Raw genomic sequence first — 19,000 nt, 5'->3', positions numbered from 1 at the left:
ATGGTTGGATGGCGTCAACGACTCAGTGGACATGATTTTGAGTTAGCTCCAGGAGATGGTGAAGGACAGGGAAGCCTGGCATACTGCAGTCCATGGGTCACAAAGAGTCGGACATGACTGGGCGATTGAAAAACAACACTTGGAGATTAAAAAAAAAATTGTCTTTTATAAATTATAATGAAACCAAGGAAAAAACTGCATGTGCAGAAAAATGAATGTAAAATGATGAAGAATTTGAAACATTCTTCAGAACTAAAATAATATAAAGCAAAGACACTAATTAAATTTTTTAAATAAAGTTTAAGAAAACCTGGGAACATAATCAAAAATCACATTTATTTACTATAGAACTAGCTAGATTCAAGGAAGAAATAGTAAGTTTAATGGAAAGGAAATATTATGAGACTTGGATGCTAAGAAAAATCAACTTTTGAAAGGCAAAAATTAATATTCATGCTTTGATATCTAAACATATTATTTTTATTTAATTAAATTATGAAGTAAGTTTCTAAAAGCTTTCAGTCAGAAAAAAAGATAAAACTAAAAATGAAGCAAAAATCACCTCGACCTATATAATTATTTGCAATACAAAACACCACAATTAAAAAAAAGAATGTGGCCTATAGTAATATAATTATTCAGATAGTCATGAAAATCAGAGATACAGAAAATCATTTTTAAAATATTGGTAAACAGAGACAATTCTTTCTGAATAAAAGTTAAGTAATGTGGTATTATGTTAAACTGGATGTGAAACAAAACCAAAACACACACATACACACAAATAATTAGGGAATATTCAAATCATGGGATAAAAGAAAGGCAGTGTCTAATGTAGCCAGTTTAAATGATCAACTAACATCACCATCACCACCACCACTCAGATTATATCAACAAAATGCCAAGTGAAATATGGTCATGAAAATATGCTACAGTTTAATTCATGAAGTTAGATTGATGGTATCACATTTGTTTTACTTCAACTTTGACAGCAAATAGGAAAAAAAATTAAGTTTATTAAAGATAACCACTAGCAGGTTAGTAGGATGTATGCTTTCAAAAAATCTACAAATCTACATCATCAAAAGAAGAGATGGAAAATAAAGAGAAAAGAGTGAAAAGTGAGGAGGCAGATGGTATAACACAAACCTAAGAAAAAGAATACCAACTAATTTATAGTCTCTCATAGGATAAAATATTATATAATTATTAAGGTATTTGTGAGTTGTAATCCAAGATAAAAAGAGTCACATGTTTATAGATAATTAAAGCAAATAATAAATCTTTATATTCAATCTAATTGTTTTAAAAAGACATCATAGTTGATAACAATGACTATTATTGTTGACTATAGAATGAATGACTATAGAATGAAAGTAATCATGATTTATGGAATTATGTAATTAACTTTTCATTAATTTTCCCTGGTGGCTCAGTGGTAAAGAATCCAGGAGAGCGGTAAAGAATGCAAGAGACGTGACTACAATCCCTGACTTGAGAAGATCCCCCGTAGGAGGAAATGACAACCTGCTCCAGTATTCTTGCCAGAAAAATCTGATGGACAGAGGAGCCTGGCAGGCTACAGTCCAAGATGTCACAAAGAGCTGAACGTGACTGAGCAACTAAGTGCACACACATATAATTAATTTTCCAAATGCTACTAGGAGATAGGAACGATTAGATCTGTGATGAAGGTGTGATAAATCAACACAAGAGAGTTTCTGAAATTTGGCAATGTTCACACACCTAGAAAGTTTTAGAGTACAATTGTAAATTATGACTGTTTTTCTAAACAGTCTAGCAGTTTCAACTCTAGCAGTTAGGAAGACTGTTAGTAACTGCTAGGTTGCCTCTACTCAAAAGCAATTAGAGCAGAAAATGGAGCCAAGTTGAAAACATTCCCAGTAAACAAAGAGTGGCAGTCTCAATGGCACTAGGAGTTTAATCAAAACCTCTGTCAACCACAGGGTGAACAATAAGCTACTATGACCCAGAGCAACTCATAGGAAACAAGGAATAAAATAAAATATGGAAGTATGTATCTGCATCTAAGGTTGCACACTCTCAAGAGTGATCAATGTGATTCAAGAGGAAAAATCTAATCTGTTAGTTCTAGGGTGAAAGTGGGACAAAATAACAACTTACTCTGATATATATATATACATACACACATGCACACACACACATACAATTGCACAGGGTAAAATATAACTTGCTAAAGGCTTTGCTAGGATTAAGTACAACCTTAGACTTGTAAGGGACATACATTAATCTGGGGAACTTCTTAAAGAACCAGGCTGAAAGATTAAAATAAACAAACAAAAATTAGAGGTTATGTACTGCAGGGAAAGGGAGTTCACGTAGAAAGTTTAGCCAAGACATAATACAAACAAACAAAACGACCATGAAAAGATCACCTTCAGGGGTGAGGTCCAGGCTAGCCATATTATCAAAAATATCCAAATTTCAACAGTACATGGAAGACATATAATGTAATAGGAAGGTGTGGCTCTTATACAGGGAAAACATCAGGTAATAAAATTTATTTTTGAAGAAGCCCTGTTAAACTTGGCTAAAGACTTCAAATCAGCTATTATAAACATGTTCAAATAACTAAAGGAGACTTTGCTCAAAAAATATAAGATATGATGACAGTATGGCATTAAATAAGGCATGTCAAAAGAGTACAAATTTATAAAAAAGAATTTAATGAAAATCCTGAGGTTGAAAATGACAATTTAAATGAAAATTTAAAAATTCATTAGAGGACTTCACAGTAATTTAAGCTGTTAGAAAAGTAGCAACCTTGAGAAAATAAATATATAGAAATGATACAGTCTGAAGAACAAAGAAATTTAAAGAATAAAGAAAATCTAAAAGAACCTCAGAAAATTTTGAATGCCATATTTCATCAACATACATGTAATAAGAGTATCAGATGGAAAGGAGAGAGAGAAAGAACATAAAGATATTCAAAGAAATAATAGCTGAAAGCTTTCCAAATTTGATTAAAAAAATAGTAATGTATACATCCAAGATTTTCAATGAATTCCAGTAGGATCAACACAAAAGATCCATTCCCAGAAATATCATAATAAAATATATTGACAAAAAAAACCATAAAAGGAACTTTAGTAAGATTAAACCTGACTGTTAATCAAAATGGGGGAGGGGGAGGCGCTTTAACTATATATTGTAAGTAGTGAAAGTGAAAAAAAAAACTTAAAAATATTAGATTTCACTAAACTGTATTTTAGAAATATAGGTGTAATAAAGACATTCCAAGATTGGCAAAAGCTGAAAAACTTTGTCACTAATATTCTACTAGTCAAGAAATACTGTAAATCTATGGCTGATTCATATCAATGTATGACAAAAAAAATAAAAGAAAAAAAAAAGAAATACTAAAGAGAGTTCTTCATGCTAATATTGACTACAATACTGAGTGAAATAAGTCATAAACAGAAAGACAAACATCATATGATATCAATTATATGTGGAATCTAAAAAAAAAAAAAAAACAATGGTACAAATCAGCTTATTTACACAGCAGAAGTAGACTCACAGATGCAGAAAGCAAATGTGGTTACCAGGACAAAAGGAGGTAGAGAGATAAACAAGGAGACTGAGGATAAACAAGGATAAACAGGAGACTGATAAACAAGACACTACTATATATAAATTAGGTAACTAATAGAACCTACTTAAAATTGTTAAGATGACTATACTCTTCAAATTCGTCTACAAATTCAATAAAATCAGAACTACAAGGCTGACAAATCACAGCTATCATTTTTTGCATAAACTGGCACGCTGGAAGGGATATTAGTTTAAAACTGTTTCTGCCAAGTGGTGTAACAGTTGGTCACTAATGATAAAAAGCAAGCGAATAATTTAAGAATAAACACCTCTTCACTGACATTCTTCCTATCTCAGTTTTTTTCTTTTATTTGAGAAAGTAATCTTACAATTTCTGAGTTACTTTAATTTTGTTTTCTTGGTTTTATTTTATTTAGAACAACTCTACCTCCACCTTTTTTTTTTTTCACCATATCTTATTATTTAATTTTAGAAATAAGAAAGATAGAATGAACACAACCTGCTGGGCATGTTTACTGCAGATAAATAGAATTAAATTAAGTGTCACATCTCCACTGAACCATCTATGAGTGAGTAGGAGGTACATTTGCTGTAAGCCACAATAAGCACAGTTCAGAAATGAATATCAATGTGGTTATAATTTTAGTGAACATATTCATAACTAAGTCACACATAGCTACAAAAAAATGTTCAATTTGAGTCATATAACTGAAAAATTATTTTAAAAATTTGGTTACAGTTCATTAATCCTGAAGCAGTGTACTTTAAATTACCCTCAAGGAAATAACAGATTTATATTAACTTACATAGAAAGAATAAATAATGAAAGGAAAGTATACCTTGGATTACATTTTTACATACATGACCACATGAATTGTTAATTTGAAAATGAATAATCCATGAGCAAAACAGAAGACTAAGCCTTATAGAGAGTTTGAATGAATTTAGAGCTTTCAACTACTAATCAAAAAGTGAAACAGTCTTAAAATCTGTATGTACTATTAAAGCCACAAAAACGTTTACCTGATAAAGGCACATAATATCATAATATCAGGAAGTAATATCCTGAATTTTTTATTAGCGCTATAGGAATTGAGTGATTGACAGTTAATGACAACCAAGTTGACTTCAGCTTGCTCTTATACAGATTAAGGCCCTAATTATTCTCCCCTGTCAGTTCTGAGATTACTTCTCAATTTCCATTACAAAGTGGGTACATACAATCTGATCATATGTTGAGTTTCATATTCTCTATCAAGAAAATAACCAAATATATACTCTTACCTGACCTTTTTTTGCTGACCATCATGTGCATGTGTATCAGAAAACTTCTGACTTTCCAGTGCTTCTGATCTAAGGCCTCACAGGTTTTTACTGATATTGCACCTTGCCCCTGAAGGAGACACAGATATAATACATAAGAAGAAACATGGTAAAAATTCAGCAGTAGGATAAATTAAACCTATAAGTTAGATAACAGCAAGGGAATGTCAGTAATGATATATAATGACTGAATTTAAATGATGAAATAGATTTAAAAAAACTTAGAAAATATAATAAAATGTAACATAAGAAAATCGGTTTCAAAAAAAGGAAAATGAGACGTAGATTTATTCATCATCACAAAGTGGTAGGGTGATTGATATAAAAGGAATCTAATTCTAGGTCATTTGACATCACACAGTTTGTTATTTTCCAAAATACATTTGAAAGAAAAAAAATCTTTGTAAGGGTCAATTTTCATAATGGTCTTTTCTTCTCCTGGGCACATTATATCTTTGCTTTCATTTCTGAGAAGTAATCTTTTCTCCCATGTATTTTCTTGATTTTAATCAATTCTTATTTTATTTATTACGATCATTTACAGGGTTAATTCTCATATAAAGAATTAAACTGATACTTGTTATAGTTGCTTTGTAACATTAACTAATACTTTTGTCTACTTACATTGTAGGTAAGTTTCAAGAACATCCTCTTTCATTAATCTAACAGTGTTACAGTTTTACAGTGTTAAAAGACAGTATTACAGTTTAATTGGCTTTTTGTGCTTTTGTTTTCTTGGTAAGATAGTGATTCCTAAATCTTTGTTCTCTTTCATCTTAAAAGTCCCTCAATATCCCCTGTTCATTATTTTTCCTCTTAGTATCTGTTCTCCAAAGTATCTTTTTCCCTTCTATTTCCTGATAGTGATGCTTTTTAAAGATTGCCTCAAGTTCACCTCATTTAAAAATCTTTCCCCTATAATATTCGTATTGATCCACCAGAACTTCTTTGCTATATTTTTCACAGATAAGTATTGTCATAAACTGGTATTCTAGAAGTGCAGACATATTTAGTTGCTTCAGCTTTTTTCCTCATGTGTTTTAGTATTTATCTTTTGAGAAATATTGTTTATCATTGTCGTTAATGTTTATTTTAGACCTAATATTTTACATAGGCTATTCAGTCTAGCATTTCTATAGTGTTAATCTCATTATAATGTTACTACGGACCATATGTAAAATAATTTATTGTGCAAGGGGAATATTTTCAAAATGATTAACTCAGATGTATATATTCAGGGGATTTCAAGGTACACAGATTGAAATAAGAATACAGTTTTCACAAGAATAACTAATAAGAATGAATACAAACTATACTTTATGCTGTAAACAGATTACTAGATAGCTCAGCAATGCATTCTTGATCTTACTTGTTATTCTAGAAAGTTGCTAATCTTTTATAAAATGAAAGATAAGTTCCATAGCTTTAGGAAATAAATCATAAAATATAAATGTAGCAATATGAACATCATTTGAGGGATAAAAAAGAATTTAAAAATTCTATTTACTACTGATTTGCAAAAAATATTTGCATAGGTAAGAATTTTTTTTCTAATTTATAAATAATTAGGAATCCATCTTAATTGGTAAAACTACAACTGGCATGAAAATTAGTGAAACATTTTTCTCATTAAAAAATTCCATTTAAAAAAATTTTTATTTTTAAATGGAGTATAGCCTGTCAACAATGTTGAGATAGTTTCAGGTGGGTAGCAAAAGGACTCATCCATACACACATATACACATATATACACACATATACACACACATACACATTCTTTTCAAACTCCTCTCCCATCTAGGCTTCCACATAACATTGAGCAGAGTTCCCTGTGCAATACAGTAGGACCTTGTTATCCATTTTAAGACTGTCATACAGAGTGAAGTAAGTCAAACAGAGAAGGAGAAATATCATATGACATCCCTTATGTGTGGAATCTAAGAAAGAAATGATGCAAATGAACTTACTTACAAAATAGAAACAGACTTACAGTGTTGGAGAAAGAACTTATGGTTACCAGGGGCAAGAATGGGAGAAAGGGACAGTTAGGGAGTTTGGGATCAACATATACACACTGCTATATTTAAAATTCCATGTTTTGATATCTTGCTAAAGTATCTGATTAAAGATAGGCTGAAAACTTGTAAGGAGATGGAAGACAAATTTATATATCAGTGAAATATCTTTAAATTTATGCAACCATTATCAACACACTGCAGGATATTCAACACAGAGTGAAAAATTTGGCATTAGTAAAGACTCAAGGACGTGAGTTGGAGCAAGCTCTGGGAGCTGGTGATGGACAGGGAAGCCTGGTGTGCTGCAGTCTATGGGGTCGCAAATAGTCAGACACGGCTGAGCGACTGAACTGAAAGATTTACGGTAAGCAAGGACTATAATTTATTTATTTATGACACTTTGCTTCAAAAAAGGCATAATCATTTTATGAATTCATGTAAGCCTGGTGATTACTTCTGACTATGTCTTATTAAAAACAAAAGGCCATGCCTTTAGAAAGAGATCAAGATGGCAGAGTAGGACACTGGACTCACCTACCCTCATGAACATATCAAAACTATAAATACATATATAGAACAACTTTCCCTGAAATTGACTTGGGAACTAGCAGAATAGCCTTTCTACAACAAAAGCTGTAAAGAAAAGAACAACACAGACTTTGCACAAGAAGCAATCTGGTCAGGAAATGCACCTCTAGCAGGGGACAAGGACTTATCACAACCTTGGGGATCTTATCTGAGGGTCTACATATTAGGGACTCCATCTCTGGAGTTCAATACCAGGAAGACAAGCCCATTAGCTGGTTTGAAAACCAGTGAGACTTACTGGAGGGATATAAGAAACCAAGATTCATTCTTAAGAGCACACACTTAGACTTGTTTACTTCCAGTCACAGTGCAGAGGAAGCAAACCAAAACTTGTCTGGGGCTAGCTCAGATGGTAAAGAATCCGCCTGCAATGCAGGAGACATGGGTTCAATCCATGGGCTGGGAGGACCCTCTGGAGAAGGTAATAACAACCCACTCCAGTATTCTTGCCTGAAGAATCCCATGGACAGAGCCTGGTGGGCCCCTTCCATGGGGTTGCAAAGGGTCAGACACGACTGAGCAACGGACACCGGCCAACCTACCAGGACCACCCCAGTAGGTCCCACAGCCCACACATGCCTTTTGTTCCAGCACCACTTTCTCCAGCACCGCTCCCCCTAAGACAGACGCTACCTCTGTCAATGAGACTGCATACACTAGAAGGAAAAATAGCCAGGCCGACCCAGGCCCTTTCTCTGCCTAGAACGTGTCTTGGTGTCCACACTCTGAAGGGAGTGAAGCTAGCTCCAGGGCAGAGACCAGCACACACAGGGCAAAGTCTCATGTGCACGTGGGTAGGAGTGGGGACAGCTCAGTGGTGGGTCCCAATGCCTCCAGCCCCGATCCAGCTACCAACTAAAGTGTGCGAACCAGGGGAAAAAGTACAACCAGAACTTAGGACAGTTGCAAGCCCTCGGGCCCCTGCCATGTCCCAGACCAAGGTAGAGCCTGCCATAACACAGGGGAGAAACTCACTCAGGGCTCCTGCTCCAGCCGCTTGAGCCCTGATCATGCCCCAGATAGAGCGGAGATGGCCACGAAACTTAAGAGGAGCCCCTGCTTGGAGCTGGCTCAGCTCTAGCATCTCCAACTCCAACCCTACTTCCCACCAGTGTGGAGGTTACCAGGACACACTGGGGGAAGACAGAGACCTTGCCCACTAAGGTTAAGCTCTTCCCCTGAAGTCACTGGACACATGAAGACTATACAGGTGTGTTTCACACAAGGACATCACTTCAAGACTTGGATAGATAAATGTTTCACCTAATTTCACAGAGACAAAGTTGAACAAAATGAGAAGTGAAGATATCTGTATAAAATGAAAGAATGAGAGAAAACCCTGAAAAAACCCTAATGAAATAGATAAATAATTTACCTTAAGCTGGGGAAAATAAAAGATAAAGACAAGAATACAACAACTGTAATGAAAAAATGTAGGTGATGTAGCTGAACACACAAGTAATGTGAAAGACAAAATCATGGAAATAAACTAATCAGAACAGCATAAAGGATAAAAGAATTAAAATGAGTACAGTTTAAGGATGGAGGATGAGATGGTTGGATGGCATTCTGATGCAATGGACATGAACTTGGGCAAACTCCAGGAGATGGTGAGGAACAGGGAGGCCTGGCATGCTGCATTCCACGGGGTCACGAAGAGTGGGACATGACTGGGTGACTGAACAACAAAAACATAGTTTAAGGAGTTTCCAAGACAACATTAAGCATGGCAGCATTTGCATTATTGGAGTCCCAGAAGAGAAAAATGAAGACGATATATTTCATGAGACAATGGCTGAAAATTTCCAGAACCTGAAGAAAGAAACAGATACCCTGGAAAAGGAATCATAGAGTCTCAAGCAAGAAAAACCCCAAAGCACCACAATTATCCTAATTAAAATGATAGAAGTTAAATATAAAGCACTTCTAAAGCCAGCAAGAGAAAACAAGAAACCACATACTGGGGAACCTCCATATATCTATCAGCTAATTTTTAAGCAGAAATTTGCAGGCCAATATACAGGAAAAATATAGATGCTAAAATCCTCAAGAAAATGTTAGCAAGCCAAATTGAATAATATATACAAAGCATTATACATAAGACTAAAAATGGATATATTCCAGGGATGCAAGGATGGTTCAGTATCCACAAATCAATGTGATAAGCCACGTTAACAAAACGAGAAATAAAAATCAGATGATCAGTTGTACAAAAAAGGTCTTAATGACCCGGAAAACCACGATGGTGTGATTACTCACCTAGTGCCAGACACCCTGGAGTGTGAAGTCAAGTGGGCCTTAGGAAGTATCACTATGAACAAAGCTAGTGGATGTGACAGAATTCTGGCTGAGCTATTTCAAATCCTAAAAGATGATGCTGTTAAAGTGCTGCATACAACATGCTAGCAAATTGGGAAACTGAGCAGTGATTACAAGACTGGAAAATGTGAGTTTTCATTTGAATTTCAAAGAAGGGCAATGCAAAAGAATGTTCAAACTACCACACAACTGCACTCATTTCACATGCTAGCAAGGTAATGCTCGAAATCCTTCAAGGTAGCTTTCAACTGTACGTGAACCAAGAACTTCCAGATGTACTTGCTGGATTTAGAAAGGGTAGAGGAATCAGAGATCAAATTACCAACATCCATTGGATCATAGAAAAAGCAAGCAAATTCCAGAAAAAACATCCAAGTCTGCTTCACTGACTAGGCTAAAGCCTTTGACTGTGGGAATCACAGCAAACTATGGAAAATTCTTAAAGAGATGGGAATACCAGACCACCTTGTCTGCCTCCTGAGAAACCTATGTGTAGATCAAGAAGCAACACTTAGAACTGGACATGGAACAACAGACTGGTTCAAAATTAGGAAAGGATTATGTTAAGGCTGTATACTATCACCCCGTCATTTAACTTCTATAGAGTACAGTATATCATGTGAAATGCTGGGCTGGATGATGCACAAGCTGTAATCAAGATTGTTGGGAAAAATATCAATAGCCTCAGATATGCAGATGACACCACCCTTATGGCAGAAAGCAAAGAAGAACTATAGAGCCTCTTGATGAAAGTGAAAGATAAGAGTGAAAAAGCTGGCTTAAAACTCAACATTTGAAAAATGAAGATTATGGCATCCAGTCCCATCATTTCGTAGAAAATAGATGGGGAGAAAAATGAAATCAGTGACAAACTTAATTTTCTTGGGCTCTAAAATCACTGCAGATGGTGAGTGCAGCCATGAAATTAAGAGACACTTGCTCCTTGGAAGAAAAATTATGATAAACCTAGTCGGCATATTAAAAAGCAGAGATATCACTGTGCTGACAAAGGTCTGTATAGTCAAAGCTATGGTTTTTCCAGTAGTCGTGTACAGATATGAGTGTTGAACCATAAAGAAGGTTGAGTGCTGACGAACTGATGCTTTTGAACTGTGGTGTTGGAGAAGACTCTTGAGATTCCCTTGGATAGCAAGGAGATCAAACCAGCCAATCCTAAAGGGCATCAATCCTGAATATTCACTGGAAGGACTGATGCTGAAGCGGAAACTCTGATACTTTGGCCACCTGATCCAAAGAGCCAACTCATTGGAAAAGACTTTGATGATAGGACAGATTGAGGGCAGGTTGAGAAGGGGGTGACAGAGAATGATATGGTTGGCTGGCATCATTGACTCAAGGGACATGAGTTTCAGCAAACTCTGGGAGGTGGTGAGGAACAGGGAAGCCTGTCATGCTGCAGTCCATGGGGTCACAAAGTCAGACATGACTGAGCAATGGAACAATACCAACATCTCAATAGATGCAAAAAAATCTTTAGACATAATTCAACATCCATGTATGACCAAAACTCTAAACAAAGTGAGTACAGTAAATCCACTGCATAAAATCCTTCAGGTTGCAAACTTTCAAAGATGCAAATGTGTGTTGGCATGTCCAGTCACGTAAGATAGTTCATGTGTTTGCATACACCCACTACAAGTGGTTGAGCTTTGTGTACTTTACATTACTATATGGAGTACAGTAGCACAGCGTCTTTATTTCAAGGCCAGGCTGTCCGGAAGCGAATGTAAAGCAGTGATGATGTAGCTGGCACTACTATACTTTTTTAGATACCGTACTGTAACATTTAAAATGTTTTATTTTTGTGTTTGCTTTTTATGTATTATTTGTGTGGAAAGTATTATAAACCTATTACAGTACAGTATTATATAGTCAATTGTGTTAGTTGAGTACCTAGGCTAGCTTTGTTGGACTTAGGAACAAATTGGACTTAACAAATGTGCTCTTTGAACAGAACTGGTTCATATGTATGGGAATTACTGTATAGAAGAAACATGCATGCACGCAAGCTTCAGTCATGTCTGACTCTTTGGGACGCCATAGACTATAGTCTACCAGGCTTCTCTGCCCATGGAATTTTTCCAACAAGAATACTGGAGTGGGTTGCCATTTCCTCTTCCATGGGATCTTCCCAACCCAGGTATCGAACCTGTGTCTCTTGCATTGCAGGTGGGTTCTTTACCACTGAGACACCAGGGAAGCCCTTGATAAAATATAACATTTTGCAGCCATTTTGACTCAAGGATCCTTTCCAGAATGTAAAAGTTTATACATATTTCAAATATGAAGTTTAGATTTGTTATCAAATCATAAAATCAACACTGGTGGAGGGAAATAAATAATAGTCTCCTTGGGATACCTTTAAGAAAATGATCATTTTAGTTATTTTATTCAGAGATTATCTTAAGTTCTATAAAATCCCAGAACTGATTTTACTATTATTTACAGCTTCTAGAGGTCTTTTCTGTTCCTGATTTCCAACCGGCCCATTTTGTGAAAAGTGAACATTAGAAATGTGGAGTCTATATTCTTTCAGTATGATAGGAGACATTAAAATAGGGGAAAAATTCATGATGTTGGTCTCAGTTATTATTGGGTATGATACCAAAAGCACAGATAACCAAAGGAAGTAGACAAGTGAGGCTACAAATTAAAAGGTTTTTGCACAGCAAAGAAAATAACAGTATGAGAACAGAACCTATGAGATAGGAGAAAATATTTCCAAACCCTGTATTTGATGAAGGGTTACCATTCAAAATGTATATAGAATTCCTTTAACTCCATAGCCAAAAAAAAAAAAAAAAAGACACTTCTCCAACAAGATATTCAAATACCCAACATGCATATATAAAATGTTCAACATAACTAATACAAATAAAGGGAAATGCAAATGAAAACCACAATGAGTCATCATCCCATACCTGTTAGAAGGGCCATTATTTTTAAAAAAGAAAAAAAAAAAGAAAAGAAAACAAGTTTTGGTGAGTATGTGGATAAATTGGACCCCTCTTATACTATTGGTAGAAATGTAAAATTGTGCAGTTGCCCTGGAGAACAATAAGGAGGTTCCTCAAAATTAAAAATAGAACTATCATATGATCTAGCAATCCTACTCTGTATATATATCCAAAAGAACTGTAATCATGATCTTGAAATGATATGTGTGCTTCTCTGTTCACTACTATCCAACCATCTCATCCTCTGTCGATGGCATCACTGACTCGATGGATATGAGTTTGAGCAAGCTTCAGGAGTAGGTGATGGACAGGGAAGCCTGGCATGCTGCAATCCATGAGGTCGCAAAGAGTCAGACACGACTGAGCGACTGAACTGATGTTCACTACAGCAATATTCATGAATACCAAGAAATGTAAACAAATCTCCATCAATAGATAAATAAATATAATGTCTTAGCCATTTAAGAAGTAAATCCTGTCTCTATTTTCTATATTCTTTCTGTCTTGCCCAGGCATGCTTTGAAAGCATATGAATATAGCTATTTTACTGATTGATTATAATATTCCTTGATAGATTGACTCTTGATGGCTTATAAATAATCCCTATTCAATCCCCCTGATTTTCAAGTGTAGGATAACTGATAAAGACCCAAATTATTTCAGATCAGAGAAAGCTGGATAATTCCTACTGCTGGAGCTTCAAGATCTACTGATTTCTATCTTTAATTAGATTCTGATCTTATACAGTAATACAGACTTGATTCCATTCTTTGGACATGTTTTTAAAATCAGTTTTCCTTTGAGGCCCTCTTTGCAGTTCATCCTGTAATTTCAAATATGCAGCAAATTTTCTTGCTTCCTAGACACAACCTCTTGTATACACTTTGCTAATAGTTGTCCCCATTAGCTTCTTCCTCCTGAATCATGCCTCTTGTTTCGATCTCCACTAATCTGTCTTAAAGTCACCATGTCTGAAACTGGCAGAGGACAATCAAAGGACTTATCTCTAAGCACTGTTTTTAGAGGCAGCGACTTGAGATTCTAGGAGCTGGGACAGTGGCAGTAACTCAGGTAATAATAAACTGCAGAGAAAAGGTAAGAATAATACCAAGAGCAGAACTGACAAGTCTAACTGGCTAAGTACTGAACTAGGAGTTCTTATAGTTACAGTGTGTGTGAGCTCAGTCGTTTCTGACTCTTTGTGACCCATGGACTGTAGCCCACCAGGCTTCTCTGTCCATGGAATTTTCCAGGCAAGAATACTGGAGCAGGTTGCCATTTCCTTTTCCATCTCATAGCTAGAGGGGTTGGAATAAGGTACAGGCTGGATCTTAACAGAGTTTTGAACAAAAATATACTATTTTACTAAGTTTGATTTAATGTCATCCTGCCAGAGCATACTTGACAAAGGTGTGAGGACATCTCTGTAAAGAGATGTGCCGGTAAAGAGAACAGGCAGAGGTGTGACTATCCCCATTTGACTCATGAGGAGGCAGAGAACAAGACTGTCTGGTCTGAGTCAAGGCTGATGTTTTTAAGAGCAGCTATTTATATTCTCTAGATCATAGTTTTATATCTAAATGTTTTCTTTAAAATAACAGGAACATTGAGTTTGCTTCTAAACTTGCAGACTTTTTAAATATTCATTAAAAAGGATAACTTGTTAGCAGTGTTTATTTCAGGTAATCCCTAAAGACAATCCGACACTTCCCTCCACATCTAAGATCAATACATCAGATGCTACAAAATGTCTTTGGGGAAATGTGATTGATTCATTGATTTTTCAATATTTGAACATTCCTTTAAAGCTATAAAGTTCCCACTGAATTTGGTCTATTACATTTTATTGAAGCTACATAAATTGATTTTAACTACTGAGAATCCTCTTTTCCCACAAAGCAGTTAGAAGAAAAAAAAATTTGAGAATTCAATGAAAATTACAATAATTACCTACTTCATGCTACTATAAAAATACATTCTGCCCCTGACTTAATGTGTCACTTAGTCATATCTTAAGTCTTGACATATTTCCTGTGGGTGGAAAATTAATTCTGACTACTTAATTTAATACTATACTATTTTAGAATGATGCTTTTAAGTACATATGCTACTGTTTTTCTTTTGAAAACCTTATTCCTTTAGTTTTATTAGTGTGGACATACCTGCTATTATTATGAAGTTTACATAAAATGATCTTTCTACATTATGGTTTGTCTTAGGATTTAAATAGTAGCTTTTTTTAAATAATATAATAATATTGAGTCTTAACTTGAAACTTTCTATGTGTCAACATAATTTTTAGTTATGAGAAAGTGACAATACACTGAAATATTTGATAATGTGTATTTCTTTTGGATACTTCTGAAATGATTTAAATCTAATTTATAGCAATAAGCTTCCATGTTAATTCTAATTTTTAATATTAGTGCTCAGATATTTCAATGAATATGTTTAATTCTTGAAATTTGATTCACTGAAAAATTTTGAAACTTATCTCAATCCTAGATCAGAAACATAAACTTTAGAATACCTGACTTTCTTATGCCCTTTATCTTATTTTTCACAAGATACTATTTTTTCAAAAGAGGTAAATCAAAATTAAGCACATATGTTATTTGGTTACCTTCATCCATAAAGACAATGGATATGTTTTATTATAACAAAACTTAGATAAGTATAAACATATTCTCTTTTTCTCATATTTAACTAGTGTTAGTTTATAAAGACAGCTGTACCTGCAAATTTCAGAGAAGTAAATTTCTACTCCTAAGAAAGCTGCTTTGTTTTCTACTGACTTTTAATATCTTTCTTCAGGTTAATATTTAAGACCATAACACCTGCTGACACCTTGTAAAACACTTCAAAATAGCCACACAAAAATACCATGTTATAGTCAGTATGATGCTATCGAGTCTAAATGGTAAAACATTCTGTTAGTAAGTTCTAAAATAGTATAAATCTCCTACTTAGAATGGGAGTGTATTTCTACATACACTTCTGGATAGCATACAATCTGGATAGCAACTATTCAAAGACTTTCATAATATCATATAATTAACATACTAAAGAGACAGATTTCATTTATATTACATTTAATTTATGTACAGGGTTTCTCAGGTGACAGTAAGGTAAAGAACCTGCTTGTCAATGCAGGAGACGCAAGAGACACAGGTTAGATCCCTGGGTGGGGACTATCACCTGGAGGAGGAAATGGCAACCCACTCCAGCATTCTTGCCTGGGAAACCCCATGGACAGAAAAGCCTGGCTGACTACAGTCCATGGATTTGTAAAGAGTCTGACATGACTGAGCAACTGAGCACACACATATCCATGTAGTTTGAGTTTTTATATCTTAAGAAACGTATGCTTTATGAAGATCAAAGCAATTGTGATCAATTGATTATCACAGGTATACATCCCCATAATAACCTTTACTGGTATTAATGATAATTTTAAAGGAAAGCTTTTACTTTAAGTTACAAGTTTGAAGACTGTGGCACAAATTATTCATTTAGTTATCTAAAATATTGCTAAGTACACAAAAATGCATATGAAAGAACTATATTTAACATTTTATTAGCATATTAAAAATATAAACTATGATTGTTAAAGAGCATACTTCTGCTTGCAAAGGTTTCATAAACAAAAGCTCTATCTCTCTTATTTCAGTTTTACTTATTAATATAGTAAATTTTTACCTTAAATTATACTTACACAAATTTAAAAAAAATACATCTATCATAATACTGAGGTCTGGCATTAAAAACTGGATAATCAATTAAACTTGATCAAATCTACAAATCTTCAATAACCCATTATACTTTCTTTTTACTAGAAGTAAACCTGGCATCACACAGTGAAATGTAATATAAGCAGGCTGGATCCAGATGTTCAATCATCAAGATGCAAAATGGTTGATCTGCAGAAAAGGTATGTGATTTATGTGCTTTGACTCAAAGCTTTAGAATGGTTAGAATTAGATCAAGGGAGGCAGGAAATTTGTCAATATGAATGCTGGGTTATATTTTTCCCAGCCAATACTTGGAGCATTCTGTGGGCAGTACAGCAATCAAATGAACCAATAGAACTGTCGTTAGTGGCTTTGCATTCATGCCCTACTAATGAAAATTGACAAAAAGACAGATAGTATGCAAAGGGGGTATAAAGGTTTGAAATCTAAATTGAACAAATTAGCAGAGAAAGTTAATAATCTGCAAACACCAATCGATGGCCCAAAGGAATAAACTGCTAGCATTGACTGAGTCATTACATGAAACTCAAAGGAAATGACACAGTCTAAAAATTTTGCAGCAGTGGAAGAGAAAGGAAGGTAAAGTTTTGTGACTTTAATTAGAAACCAGTGAGAGCTACACATGCTCCATAAGCATCACATGTACCTCAAGTGTTAGGGAAAGTGACCAGGTAGACTACCTTAAAACTGGTGATTCCAAAGTCTTTAAATTGATTGTAAGATGCAGTTAGTTAATTCCTCAGAAAAGAGGGCAAGAGACCATCTACACTCTGGGGTATTTTATTTGTTTGCTTTTTGTTTTTTTTGCCTGGTTTTCAGGAAAAGTATGTTTCAAAGCTGCCAATGGTTTAATAAATGAAAAGTGCTTTCTGATTTACTTTTCAGAAATGTTAATCCAAGTCATTTTCTCTCCTGTATAATTTTTACAGTATAACAAAACTCTAGGAGAATTAATGAATTGCAGTAACAAATGAGCAATTAAAAATATATCTGCCCTTGCAAACAGACTATTATTTTTACCTACTTTTTCCAGTGTTATTATTTTAATTCATTCTTCATTCTAGACTTAAGTAATGCCCAAAGAGTGCTCAAATTTTATAGGTATCCTGCACAGGTATAAAAACTAATTAAAACTCATTGAGAAGTTAACATTTGAAAAATATACTCTATCAACACACCAACTTTTTGGATCATACTTTAAATACACAAATACAAACACATTCTGTCACACACACAGTAGCAAACAGTGGCCTTATGAAAGAGATAGGATGCTTGTGATTCAAAGAAATGATCTTTCTGTAAGCACAGGAAACAATTTCCCTGGGAATGTATGATCATTCAGATTCACGCAAGGAGAAGCTTGGTTTCAAGTGCTGGTAATTTCTTCCTACATAAAAATTTTAAGGGTTGAATTGAATGTGTAAACATGATTCTAAAAGCCCGAGAAATCATTGACTTGAAACAACACCAATCAAAAATATGTCATAACTTTCTTTAGAAACATGTTTATATATACTTGGAATAAATGATTTAATGAGATTATAGTGATTAACTGAAAATTTCTACTTACCAAGACCTTATTAAATTTGTATTTTTATGGCACATTCTTAAAGGAAAGATGCATTTATTTGATTCTTTTATCAACAATTTGTTTCACTTCATTATTATTATTCTACCACTATCCATTAACATTAATTTCTTAGCTGCTTTTGGAAGTAAAACAATATTTGAAGTTATGTGCATGAGATGAAGCGTGAAAAAGGAAACACATAGCAAAAGCATTTGTAAATACACTCAACTGCTATTCTGCTTGTTCTTCTGCCCCAAAAGAAGGAAATTTTACATAAAACTAGTAAGACAAAGATTGACAAGGAAGTTAAACCGTGAGGTTGTAAAACTAACATATGATAGCACCTAGATCACCAGTCCCCAAACCATGACTAATTTCAATATGAGATTCAAATAAACTTTTAGATGATATGGCTGAACCACCTTGAGTTTGTTTTAAAAAATGTATGTTAAATAAATTATCATCAATATGCTACTAAGTTTACCAAAATTGCTTGTAAGAGCTATATTTTAATTAATTACAAATGGTTATTCTGTTCATTATTACAAAATAAACATACATTTCAGATTTGAAAAAACAGACTATAGGCCAAAAATCACAGGAATTTTCTTAACTTTCCTGCAATGTGCAACAACACAGCATTTTTATGAAGGATGAGCATAAGAGTTGCTGTCATATCTGACTCTTTGTGAATCCATGGCTCCTCTGTCCATGGAATTTTCCAGGCAATAATACTGGAGTGAGTATTTGCCTCTCCAAGGGATCTTCCCAACCCAGGGATACCCAGGTCTTCCGCATTGCAGGTGGATTCTTTACCATCTGAGCCACCAGGGAAGCCCAATAATACTGGAG

This window comes from Cervus canadensis, chromosome 27, assembly GCF_019320065.1.
Source record: "Cervus canadensis isolate Bull #8, Minnesota chromosome 27, ASM1932006v1, whole genome shotgun sequence".
NCBI lineage: Eukaryota > Metazoa > Chordata > Mammalia > Artiodactyla > Cervidae > Cervus > Cervus canadensis.
Note: the sequence above shows the minus strand (reverse complement) of the source record.